Raw genomic sequence first — 5,753 nt, forward strand, 5'->3', positions numbered from 1 at the left:
GTGCCTCGACACGTGGGAGATATAGTCGCATCGAGGGTGTTACAGCTGTAATGAAGCACTAGAACTGTGATGCCACAAGTAATGATATAGTTTTGCATCTTAATTTATTGCTACGGCTGGAACAAGCAATTGTTTTGCCACTAATTTGATGCCACTCTTAATGTAATATGTAATTATCTCTACTTGTGCAAAGAGGGATCTTCTTTGAAGATACCATATATTTTAGTGGAACTAGACAAGAAGATGTTGGAAACATTAAACTAATCGAGGAGCATATAGTAAGCATGGCAACCACAGTAGATAACAACAGATGGTTCCGGTGAAGTGCTTGATCTGTACGCTCTACACAGTAAGCCTCCTGACAAAGGTTGGTACTCGCCTAGAGATTTCATCCATATGATTGAGCTTTGTCATCTCTATTGGTGTTGTGCTACGGTTTATATACTGTGAAGAGAAAGTGGTATTGTCCTTGAGAAGTGCTTCATATGTGCTATTTTAAATATTTCCTTTCCTTTTTTTCGAGCAAACAGGGATGCTAGCATTTAGTTGTCCTCTTGTCTTTGCATAATTGGAACATCCTCCCCTGAAGAAGAATATGGAGTACATGAAGTGACTAGTTCTGATTATGCCAGGATGAAGAAGCCCTGTCTATCTTCTCATCAGAAGGAGCAGTTCAAGGATGGTTACATTACTCCCCACAAGACCAAACTAACTTCAGCTCAAAAGGACTGACAGATCTCCATCTTTTTTTCTATGATGCGTAAGTACAATGTTGTTCTAGGATTCTTTCTGGTGAGTTCCATTTTTTAATGTGTGCTCTACATGGACCATGTAGGTGCCTGTTTAAACTGTCAATTCATAGTACAGTTTGCTTTATACTAATCACTTATTTTTTATTTGTGCAAACAAGGGTGCTCAACTTGATTTCAATGGGAACTGCACAAAATGTTCATGAATACATCGAATCATTCATTTCCACCACAAGAAAGGAGGTGCCAATATGTTCAAGGCGTTGCAACATATAAAGGCAGAATCTCACAAGCTACGTGAGAATTTGGTTGATTTTGGTGGAACTGCACAAAAAGAACAGCTGGTTTATTTAGCATGAGGTGCCATGTCAATGTCCGAACTGGTGGCAAACCCTGTCCATTCCACAATTGTAGGCATTTGATATTTTGGAATGGGAAAACCTTGTGAAAGTTTCCTCATTGATGTGCGCAAGTCAACATGCATTTTACATTTTGGAATGGGACAACCTTGTCGAATTTTCCTCATTCATGTTAGCAAGAAGATATGCGTTTGATATTTTCGAATGGGACGCCCAGCATCGATCAACTTTTCTTTATTCTTTAGTTGTGAAGTAAATATTGGCTCTAACATGTGAATCGCTAAGATGCATAATCATCAATTGTTTTGAATGTTCTCTATGAATTACCAGGCCTGTGTGTTTGATTGCAATGTACAGGAAAGCTATAAAGCTGCTCAAACTCTTTGTAATCCCTCTATTCCTTTTTTACTTTGCATATTAGATTTCTTTCAAGTCTGTTGATTTCACACTATGAATGTCCATACTTTTTTCTAAATAATTGGTCAAAGTAGAGATACTTTGACTGCAGACAAAACTTGAATGTAGACTAAAAAGGACAGGAGGGAGTACATGTGAAACTGCTGCAAACGAGGTGATCACCCTGGGAATAATGCTAGTACATATTGTTTGCATGTTCATCCAATGCCAGTGATACAAGAATTTGAACTAATCAAACTAAATTCATTCATACATGGTCGGATTTCATATAAACATGTCGGATTTTATTACATTTCGTACATTCTTGAACTAAAAAGGGGTGCACTAGAGGTATGATTAATTAACCGAAGCTACCCACATGTATCCGGCTGAGCCGAACAGAAGCTTCTTCTCCAGCGAACCGAGGTTCAGTTACTTAACTGTTGGTGCAGTTGGGTCACTAACACGTTGTTGGAACAGTGGGTCCTCGGTGGAGAAGGGCCTCACCGAAGTCGGCGAAATCCTTCGCGTCGGTGTCGGCGGGGCCGGGCATCGGTGGAGCCGCCGGTGTCCTCTGCCTCGTTGTTGGCGCCGCGGGGCCTCGGCTGAGCAGGGCCTCTCGTCGACACCAGCGGAGCGGGGACTCATCGGAGCCGGCATTGTCCTCTGCCTCATCCTCGGTCTCGCCAAACAGCGCCTCGCCCGCTTCGTCGCCCTCTTTGTAGGCAGCCGCAGCCTCTGCCACCCGCATGCGGTACCACTAGCGCTCGAGGCGGATGACTGGGCGACATGTCAGGTACGTAACTGCATCTGTAGTTAAGTAACTAAAGCAACGTCCTTCTCCAACATAGCTCTCCGCCTCCACGTCTCCGCCAAGAAGCTAATCCGCCGTCAATGGTCAACCCGCCTAGCTTGGCTTCAACCGTAGGGTAGTAGCGGTGGTCCTACTTGGACCCGAGCAACAATGACCTACCGTGTTCTACTCTTCCTCGTGTTCTATGTGGCGCGGCCTCATTGGCAGCAGGGCGGGGCTTCGACGGAGCCGGCGATGTCCTCTGTCTCATTGCCGGCGGGGCGACGCCTCGGCGGAGCGGGGAAATCCTCCCCCTCATTGCCGACATGGTGGGGCCTCGGCTAAGCCGGCGATGTCCTCTGCCACGTTGTTGGTGGGGCGGAGCCTCGACGGAGTAGGGCCTCGCCAAAGCCGGCGAGGTCCTCCACCTAGGTGCCGGCGAGGTGGCGCCTCGGTGGAGCCAGCGATGTCCTCTGCCTCGTTGTTAGATCGGCGGGTCCTCGGCGGAGAAGCGCCTTGCCGAAGCCGGCGAAATCCTTCGCCTCGGTGCCGGTGGGGCAGGGCATCGGCAGAGCCGGCGGTCTCCTGTGCCTCGTTGTTGGCACCGCGGGGCCTCGGCTGAGCAGGGCCTCGTCGACACCAGTGGAGCGGGGACTCGTCGGAGCCAGCATTGTCCTTTGCGTCATCCTCGGTCTCGCCAAACAGTGCCTCGCCCGCTTCATTGCCCTCTTTGTAGGCGGCCGCAGCCTCCGCCACCCGCATGCGGTACCGCCAGCGCTCGAGGTGGCCCTCGCGGGTGGAGTGGTACAAGTCGAGCAGTGCCTCCTCCTGCGCCCGCTCCGCGGTGATCTGGTCCTCCACCTGCTGGTGCTCCTGGAGGAGATGGTGGTTATAGGCGGCGTCGGCCTGCTCCTCCCAGAACTACTCCTCACGCTTCTGCCTCACCGTGTCCATGTATTGGGCAAAGGCTTCGCCGATGGTCATGGTGCAATGCACCGGCAAGGATGTTATGGACGAGGCCGTTGGCGCCGGATTGTCAACTACATTGGGACGTCGTCGTGCTCCGGCTGCCTGTCGGCTTGGTCCGTCGTTTACCCGTCCCAAAGAGCGCTGGCGCGCGAGGAAGCCATGGTGGGCAGTAGTGGTGTGGACAGGAGAAAGGAAATAGAGGCGGATGACTGCGGCTATGGCCGGCGCAGCAGTTTATATAGCCATGGTGAGGGATAGACGTGTGGCTCCAGAGTAGCAGCCTCGACAACTGCGTTTCATTAATGTGGGCGGCAGATGACGGACGGACGACACTTGTGTCGTTTAAAGGCGGAGCAATCGCCTGCACCGGGAAGCGGCGCGGGTGGTGCTGGCCGTTTCAGGAAGAAAGTGCGCGCGGGCAAGGGAGGCAGTCCGGGTGGGCCAGGGCAGTCAGACTCGTGCTTGGCAGCGGGTCTCTCCAGCAGCCGCACATGCTGGCTCGCCGGCGAGCTCACCGAGCTGAGCGACGACAATCAGACAATGGACGTAGCTTCCGACCAGGAGCCGGCGCCACTGTCCAAGCCGGTTCATGTCGTGTACACCATAGAGCAGGTGCAGCTGCACTTCGACACCCTAATGGCGGAAGAGCTACCAGTGCAGTAGGACCTGTGCTACAACCTCCATCTCCTCAACGAGGACCGGTGAACAAGCGAACGACAATGCCGTCGCGGACATGTGGCGCTATGATCCTAGCTTCCCCAATGAGTAGCGGGCACTGTATCATACCATCTGTAGGGCCTGCGAGGCCCTCTCCATCCTCCTTCGAGTTGTTGCGCTCGTGGTGGCGCCGTCGTCTCACGTTGTCAACATGGTCAACGGACATGAGGAATGATGAGATGACTTTACTTGGAGAGGATGACAGTGGGGACCCACCAGGGCCATAGCCGCACGTACGCAAGTGCCTCCTTATTATATGCAAGTATAAATTTTTTGCTTCCACCTGGTTTCCTGACATCACGGTCCCAAACCATTGTCAACCTATGTAGTCAATAAGCGAGAGTATTGCACAAGGAGCGGCCGACAGCTGGGACCAAGCAGCTTGAGAAGTATTTGTGTTTTTGAGCTGTGAGCACTGTAGAGTTTTCCTTGAGCGATGTTTTCGTTGTTGTTTAGAGGAGCATGGTTTAACTGGGTGGGCTGTGGCCCATCTAGCACAGTCCAGATATCCAGCCCAGATATTAATTTTTTTTCAAGCTGAAAATGGCTAGCCGAGCTATAATTTTTTTTGAGGAATACCCATGCAAGGTCAACTTGTTATTCTCTACCCCGCTAGGCTGCAACTCTTTCCTAGGAAGAATGCATTAGGTTTAACAAGAAAATGGGCTTTAAGAAATAATATATGGGATGTAATTATAAAAGCTGGGCAGTAACTATAAAAAATGCACCAAACACATAATTAGTTTATAAAATATTATTTTTGGATTTTGAAATTTTTTATTTCATTAATTGTTTCACGCATAATATTTCCTTGGGTTTTTACGTAATACAAATTTATATTGAAATTGTATTTAATCTGACTAGAAATTTCAGGATAATTTTTTTCCGATCCCACCAAAATGTGCGAAATTTTATTGAATTTTGTTTTCAGCGGTTGGTTGAAATTATTAATCGTTGTCCTAGCTAGAAAATGCGATGTACTTTTAACAAACTGTAAATGGGCTGTAGTAAATTCCATTAGAATTCAAAAATGGGTTGTACATTCTTACAAATTGCAAATGGGTTGTAGTAAATTCCATTAGAATTAAAAATGGGTTGTACATTCTTACAAATTGCAAATGGGCTATAAGTTCTCTGCCACACACTTGTGGGCCTACTAAGTAGACGCGTCCCCTAAAAAAGTAAGTTGACGCGTATGCAAGGCTTTGTCAACTTGTAGTCAACACATGGTTCTAGCAGAAGTGGCCGTTGGATGTCCATCCAACGGATGTCGTGCTTCTTCTTCAATCTTGGATATTCTAGCTTCAGCCACCCAAAAAATGATTCCTCCCCCTGACATCTGAGGCGCACCATTTCGGAGGCTGGCCTATGGGCCTACTAAGTTGACGCATACCAAGGGCTTTGTCAACTTAGCCAATATAAACGATACTAGCTGTAGTGACCGCACGTTATCCATCCAACGGCCGTTGTGCTTCTTCAACCTCTGGTCTTCTTTCTCCAGCCGCCCAAACTAGCATCGGCCGTGCCGCCTGCTCCTACCTCCCGTGTCTGGCTATGCTGCCACCGCTGGCCATGCCATCCTTCTATACTCACACACACACCTCCTGTTATTCTCCGGTTATGGTAGCCTCACATCACAGCCGAAGCAGTCAACACACGTCCTCCCCTCCGCGTGGGCATCCACTGCCGCGTCTTCCCCGGCTCCGTGTCATCCCCTTCCTAGGCCTCGCCGTTGTCCACCGCTCTGGTGCTCTTGCCGCGGCATGGTCA

Source organism: Triticum urartu, chromosome 7A, assembly GCF_056163025.1.
Source record: "Triticum urartu cultivar PI428250 chromosome 7A, HENAU_Tu73, whole genome shotgun sequence".
Lineage (NCBI taxonomy): Eukaryota > Viridiplantae > Streptophyta > Magnoliopsida > Poales > Poaceae > Triticum > Triticum urartu.